An 8,184-nucleotide genomic window follows, 5' to 3' on the forward strand; every position below is an offset into this window, starting at 1 on the left:
AGCAGCGGCGGCCTTATCCATTGCGAGGCTCTGGGCGGCAGATCTTTGCGAGGCCCTTGTCCTTTGTGCAAAGTATGTGAATTGAAATAGTAGGCACTTATTAATATTAATATATACTGTACTATAAATTAAATTTATTTTATTGTTATAACTAATAGCCAAGGATAAAATAAAAAGTTTTAAATATCAACTTTTTTCTACTTGGTTGTTGCGCGAGGCCCCTCCAAGAGCGAGGCCCCGGGCGATTGCCCTGCTCGCCACCCCCTAAGGCCGCCACTGTATATAGGCCTATTACTTAGAGAAGTCTTTTAGCTTTGGAGTAAAACTATATTCCAAAGCTAAAAGACGTTCTATCTTTATTAGAACTCTATTTATTTAATCTTTTATTCTGAAGTCGCATAATCACATCAGAATTTCCGGGTCTCTTTCGGTAACATGTCCGCCCCTGGTCGGAGTCGGACGGTAAGGAAAAGTCGGAGTCGGTAGATTTTTACGCGATTCCACAGCCCTGCCTAAATTATTTCGAATAAAACAAGATTTTATGACCGAAGTTTGATTAGCAATAACAAGAGAATAATTAACAGGGATGTTACTGCAACAACATCGAACTTAATCAATATGGCGGACATAGCACACGTGGTAAGAAGTGATTTAGTCAGAATGAACGTGTTCTATCAGAAATCGACAACCAAATCGAAGTAACACACACACGAGTAACTGAACTAATGTTAAGTCGGTTGTTTTTGCACGTGTGAAAACCTAACGACCGGGGTTCAATCTGGAATCGATCAGGTTACAACTACGTGTGGGTGCGCAGTTCGGGGATGTCTTTTTGTTCGGGTCAGTTAGACGAGCAGGACGTGACCGGTGTCCAGTCCGACCGCTATAACAGTTTCTTTGTTAGATAATAAACAGCGATTTTACGATTAGAGATCTTTACACCCTAAGATCCTAACAACTAAGAAACTATTTAATACATACAATTTTAAATTACTACAAAAAAGTAATTGTTTAACCCAAATTTTCTCTTTGTCAGATTTCCTATAAGGCTTAGCTTTGATTTCAAAATTCTATTGGCAAGGGCCAAATCCGACAGATGGCGCTGTTTTTGAGCCAAGATGGCTGCCGAAACAGATGTGGAACACTGGCGTCTAATTACAGAACGATTCCGTAGCCGTAGTTCTGGCTTTTACCACGAGATGCCGGTAGTGTCGTGACGTTCAGATAGTGTATACCTCGTACTGTAAGGTGTGCTTGGAACTTTTTGTCGATATTTTAGCTTTAAAACCATACTTTATCATCGATAATTGGTTTTGAAGTATTCCCGCTACGTTGCTAAAAAATCGTTGTGGAAAATATTGCGTTGGATATATTAGAAAATACTTGTTATTGCGATAAGCACTTCTCAAAAGGAAATCTTACTAACAAGCGTGTAGGTTTAGAACATAAGCAAATCCCGGTGGAGGAAAAGTCTATATTCTGTCGCGAGACTTCATCTTCTGAAGGATTTTCTACTTTCCTTCGATTACGTGAACATTTGGAGAAAGTATTATACCCGTACAGTTTTTTACAATTTCGCAGTATTTGCCTGCGAAATTGAGAAGCTGGAATTAAAAAATATGAAGGGTAAGTAAATTCTCTTCTGAAATTTTAAAAATGCTGTATATTTAATTAATATATCTTAAAATAATTGTTTTCGTGAATATTAACAGCTTATTCAGTAGTAATTAAAAATATTATGTACTGTATTTGACAGATTTCTACGAATGGAAAGTCACAGATAAGTTGAGAACCAACTAAAGTTAATTGTGTCGTACTGTCTAAAAATTCATGGAATTTATAAATTCTACTCGTGCGGCTCTGGCACATGGGATCATGACTACGCTCAGTTCAGAAATGTACTGTACTTACAAAAGGAAAACATTCAATAACAGATTGTGCATATGAAAATGTTGCAAATGTATAATTTTCAATAAATCTTTTTCATAAAGAAAACATCTTTCTTATGAATACTGTGGCATTTTTTCTTAGCTAACGTTCAAATGAATCATTGCAGATCTGTTAAATCAGGCTACAAAAAGTTCACTAATATTTTAGTGACGATGATAATTTGTTGATGGATTTAAACTACCAATTCAAAAGACTTTACTCAAATTACACAAGATACACTTAACTCTTGGTATTCGCTAGGGTTAGGTTGTTTAAAATTTCGTGAAAACCAAATAAGGATGCCTATGCAGAAAATTGAGTTTGGTTTTGTGGAACATTTCAAAGATAAACGTTAATTGTGAAATAAAATACTGTATTGCAAATTTTCTAATATAAAACGTTTAAATTATTTCTAAAAAGCGATGAATAATTTTATTAAATAATACAAAAAAAAAAATTCGAGTAAGAGATTGAAAATTCAGCGGGAAAATCTTGAGATTGAAAGAATTTAAGAACGAAAGTCTACATATTCTGTAGAATAACTTTTATAATATACTGTATAATTTTAAATATTTTGATAAAAATAATGAACAATAGTCATCTTTTAAAGCTACAATATAAACAATAAACATTAGACAAAAGACAAATTTGACGTTCAACAAACGAACAGTAGTAAATTTTGTTCGTAATAAATTAATTTTGACTGTGGTGTATTTATACCACAGTCAGAATTATGCTTGTCCAGCTTCTTGACGTCACGAAGTAGCGACATCTCGTGGTAAAAAACAGAACTACGGCTACGGAATCGTTCTGTAATTAGACGCCAGTTAAGGAACCGACCACGTGTTTGTTCAGTGCCTGAGCCGATTCAGTTTCTATCGGTGACGACTACTGCGAGGATCAAATGGAGAACAAATTGAATTTATGTCAAATTCTAGACTATATCGGCGACAGGAAACGTTGTCTTGTAGAAGATGAAGCCGTTTTGGATATGAGACGTACACACACACAAAACATACCAGTAATGTGTGCTACAAACTTTTGACTGGCCTATGTTGTATAAGTGCTGAATTACTCAGCAGGGTAGCCTTCAGATTGGCACTAACTACAGTAGAGCGTCGTTTATCCGAATCAATTGGGGACTGGGGTTGTTCGGATAACCGATTATGTATGAAAAAATATATTAACCTATCCCGTGTTGAAATTTTTCTCCGTTGCGTGTCGCTTCGAGTTGAATTTTCGTCGATGTTAAGCCTAACGTAAACCTAAAATAATAATCGTGGCTATTGTATCGTTAAAAATGATTTCTTTGTGTTTTACAAACGAAATAAATACATTGAAAAATATAAAAACAAATAAAAATTATACTTTAGGCCGACTGTAATTCTTTCGGATAACCGACGTTTCGGATAAACGACGCTCTACTGTATTATGATAAATAAAACTGTTTTTATATTGGAACATGGTGTATACTGCTTAAAATATTTAAATACTTCTCACCTGTTAACATGTAACAAACATGCTATCACGTTTACAAAAACCAGACAGCCCCGCTTTGCACGTGCATTTTCCCTGTAATTGAGATGTATTAAAATGCCAATATCTGAGATTGCAACACTAAAGCAACAACATGAACTTCAGTGTTGTTGTTAGAGTTTAATCCACAAAATAAAATGAGCCCAGCATCCAAAACGGCTTCACCTTCTACAAGACAACGTTTCCTGTTGCCGATATAATGGTAGTCTAGAATTTGACATAAATTCAATGATTTGTTCTCCATTTGATCCTCGCAGTAGTCGTCACCGATAGAAACTGAATCGGCTCAGGCACTGAACAAACACGTGGTCGGTTCCTTACCTGTTTCGGCAGCCATCTGTCGGATTTGGCGCTTGCCAATAAACCAAGTAAAAAAAAAGATTACCTTCATTCATCTATTCTTGAATTTTCATCTGGTCAGACTTCAGAACACAACCTTAGAAACATCTCTTTCCTATAGCAGAAATGATAGGTTGTCCAATTTGGACATTTCAACAGGACAATGCTTCCATTCATTGTTCAAATTCAACCAAAAAATGACTTTAGAATCAAAATGTGAATGTTATGAAATGGCCCACAAGATGTTTTGACTTAAACCCAATAGAAAACTTATGGGGATCATGACAAGAAAGGTGGTTGTCAGTTTTCCAATGTTATGGAACTTAAAATGTTAAATTGAGGATTCATGATTTAACTTGAAACCACAATTGTAACAAACTCAATGTCATTGTGAATTCAATGTCATTGTGTGTATTATGTTATTAAAAATAATGAAAGCACAATTAACCATTAAAAATGTTTTTTGATGTAATTTTTGAAATTTACCTAAACTTTTGGGACAGACCTTACATTAGTGGAAGATATCTTCCAGAAAAAAAATTGTTTTTTGTTTTTGAAAAAAAATAAACATTGACAACTTTTTAAAACTTTCAATTTCAACTAGTCTGAAAGAAAATTTCTTTTGGATCCTATTGATGCAATGTACTTCTACATTTTTGAAATTTTTTCTACACTATTAATTAGCCAAATATATAAGAAATTAGTTTGTGCACGTTTAGAGGCTTATTTTCAACAAATTTTCTGGTATAATAACTATCATTTTCTTTTGTAGGTTCTTTAATTACATCAAGATCATCAGATGAAAACTCATTCAACTTTTTCATCACTCCTTTTTGATACATTTTTAAACAACTCTTTATTTTCTCCCATATTTGAGACTCAAATGAACTTCTTACAAAGCAGAACTATTTGAAGGTTTCAAATTTTCCTGGCATTCTGTCCAAAAAGAATCTCTAGGAAAATATTTCATTGTATATCCTTTTTCGAAAGAATCTGAACCACCAAAAGCCAAATATCTAGCATTATTTAACTGAAAACTTCAGGTATTTGCATAATAAATTTGAAGGATACATTCTAAACAAACTGGATTCAACATGACTTTTAAGATGCATTTAATGCATTCAGCCTAATACAGGGTACTAATATTTAAAAATCATTTATATAAAAACTCTGCTATGTTATAGCTTCTTGGGCCCAGGAAAATTTGAATTAGATGGCCCCATGTACAGTGCTGACTTCAGACATTTTTCTTTGGGGAGAAATGTTTTCCAAAAAAAGACTGTTTTGGGGTACCGGCAATTGCCCCTTTTGCCCATAGGATAATGTGCCATTGCATATAAAAGTTTTATATAAATTTTAAATTATATTTTTTGTTCATCTGAAGATGACATTTCTATAAGGTTGAAAGTACTAGTAGACCACCTTTGTATTGTTATTGTGAGGGATGCATTAAAAGATGTCTTACAACTAACAGAATGAAATTTAAAAATAATAAATTACAAATAAATTATATGAAATACTGTAGTTTTCAGACATTCCTAAAAATACTCATTTATTTTATCTACAGATAATTGGAGAAAAACCTAGAAACTTATGAATAAAGAATACAATTCAATAGAAATATCTGCAGATAACTTAATAAATTTCAGAAATTCATTTGTTAATTATAAAATCACGTAAGTTCTTCAGTTCAAAGTTCTGAATCATTAAAAATTTTTGATTTCTTGAAGTTTTAGTATATATTATTTTCAATTCAGATATTGTACTGAAGTATTTTATCACAACAATATAAGACATAGTCCAAGAATCTATAAGTTCGGAATGATTAATAAAGTATTTACTATATTACATGAAATATCAAAATATATATAAAAAAAAAAACACATTTAAGAACAATGAACAAAATAGTGATATATCAAACATTAAAACCCAAATAGTAATAAAGTAGACTAAGTGACATGCAAGAAAAGATATGAGAAAAGCATTTTACTGTAAAAATTGATATGTAATTCATATTTAATGTATTATATAAGCTTTATAAAGCTATTTTAAAAAACCAAAAGTAAAATGCAAATACATACTATGTATTTTAACTATCGAGTATTATCATAATTTTGTTGTATATAACAAGCAGCTATTTTAATGACTACATTTTTACGTTTATCTGTTGTAAAATGTGTTTAGTAACTTCTACGCAGCTTTATAGGATTTAAAAACAAACTACTGCATTCGAAATATACAAGAACCAACGTGGTACAGTAGAACCTCGAAAACTCGTCCCTCGATAACTTAGCACTCCGGATAACTGGTCCACGCCTTGGCAGGGCGAAAACATCCTTAGTTAATTAATTTTCATTATAGACAGCTTTATAAAAGTATAAAAGCTCTCAAAGTATTTTTCTGAGGTCTGTCTTATCAGGTAAATTACTGTACACAGTGTATTCATTAATTTTCATTTTCATGTAGTAAAGTACGTAGCCTTCATAAAGTACGTAGTTTTCCTTTGTTTAAGGGTATTTGGGCAGTTTATTCTCTGTTATATTCTGTACAAGTAAATACTGTACAAGTACAGTACAGTATTTTCTGAGGAAATACTCGTACTTATTTTTTTAAACCCCATTTCCGATAACTCGGCATTTTCACAAACTCGGCCACCCTTCGGTCCACATTAGGTCGAGTTTTCGAGGTTCTACTGTACTTCGAACTAATATGGCGGATTTTAACGACATGTTACAACTAACGAACAGAAAATTTCACGACTTAACCAACGAAAACCCAAAATGACAGCTTCCACAAGTTTCTTGTTAATTGATACAATAGTTACGAGAATATGATGCTTCTCGCAAGACATTCGGTTTATGCATTAAAAACATTAAAGTAAAATGAACAAAGAATAAGACTTACCAAATGTCTGACGCAATAAACTTTTGTCTTCCTTGTTTCGTCTTATTAAATCATCCTTTCTTTTACTTTTTATATAAATTCGTTACAGAAGAAATTCAATATATACGATACGTTTGTGAAGTCGAATGAGTTAACCGAGAATGACCTTATCCCTACTCTTACTTACGCTGACATTTTGACCAATTAGTTCACAACAAAATGGCTGGTAATTATACAGTTTAAGGGAACATGAATTTTTTAAGTTATTTTTATTTAAAAGAAGGTATATTTAATAGACATTCAGAAAACGCATAACATTTTTCCGGGCGATCCGTATATAAAGTACTATAAACAAAATATCATAGGAACACTTACCGATCATGTCCCTTCTGACATGCCATTGCTTAAGGTTGTTTTCGTCGCGGGGCGGCACATCTAAACACGCACGAAGACGTCACGTGACTTCTCGATGTCATCCGGCCACGTGACCACTCTCTCGCCTCGCATCTGACGTGTTCCTGGTAACTTATTCTTTTCGCAGAAGAATTCGCTGAAGTTTGAAGACATCGTTAATAGCAATATTAAAATATCATTCCATTTTAAATAAGGATTAAAATCAACATATAACAACGTATGATAAATCGATAAATAACTCTGCTTTTAAATGGCCTAATCTTTCATTTCTTAAGCAAAATTGAGTTATATTTATTTACATCAAGACAATAGACATCTTATGTTGCATCCGACTAATATTTATCATCATAATATATATCATAATAGAATTACAGTAGAGCGTCGTTTATCCGAATTGATTGGGGACTGGGGTGGTTCGGATAACTTATTTTTCGGATAACGAATCATGTACGAAAAAATATATTAATTTATCCCATGTTGAAATTTCTCTCCGTTGCATGTCGCTTCGCGTTGAATTTTCGTCGATGTTAAGCCTAACGAAGACTATTGTATCGTTAAAAATTATTTTTTTATTTTGTACAAACAAAATAAATATATTGAAAAATATAAAAACAATAAAAAATTATACTTCAGATGTTAATTTAGTATCAAAAACGTAAAATATTTGAGTAGCCCGAGAAATAGCCGAAGATTGCAGCGCCACAGCACTAGCGAAAATTTAAATTTGCCGACTGGAATGCTTTCGGATAACCAGCTTTCGGATAAACGACGCTCTACTGTATTGTGTTAGCGAGCTGATTTACCTTTATTGTTTCATATAATTATTCATTATTAGATACGTGATCGGTAAGTAGTCCTATGATATTTTGTTTATAGCACTTTATATACGGATCGCCCGTAAAAATGTTAAGCGTTTTCTGAATGTCTATTAAATATACCTTCTTTTAAATAAAAATAACTTAAAAAATTCATATTCCCTTAAACTATAATTACCAAATGGCTTTCTATATCTGAAGTTATTATAATGTTGCTAGTGCAGTCTTATCCGAAATATTTTTTTCAGCTTCCTTTACGTCGACAGTA

The 8,184-nt window shown here is 32.8% G+C and overlaps 1 long non-coding RNA gene across 2 annotated transcripts in view; it reads right to left on the reverse strand.

Moving 5' to 3' along the window:
* LOC111638022 overlaps nt 1-7,111 on the reverse strand; it is a 16,291-nt gene extending 9,180 nt beyond the window's left edge. Inside the window, exon 1 of one of the 2 annotated variants that reach the window (XR_002758784.1) lies at nt 7,063-7,111. This is a non-coding gene — a long non-coding RNA (uncharacterized LOC111638022). Of the gene's footprint in view, nt 1-6,708; nt 6,773-7,062 lie in introns of those variants that run through there. The other variant, XR_002758783.1, reaches the window with a different exon arrangement.
* Between the last annotated feature and the right edge of the window lie 1,073 nt (nt 7,112-8,184).

The sequence above is a fragment of the Centruroides sculpturatus genome, unplaced genomic scaffold (genome assembly GCF_000671375.1).
Source record: "Centruroides sculpturatus isolate CEXI.00-Female unplaced genomic scaffold, Cexi_2.0 scaffold1061, whole genome shotgun sequence".
Lineage (NCBI taxonomy): Eukaryota > Metazoa > Arthropoda > Arachnida > Scorpiones > Buthidae > Centruroides > Centruroides sculpturatus.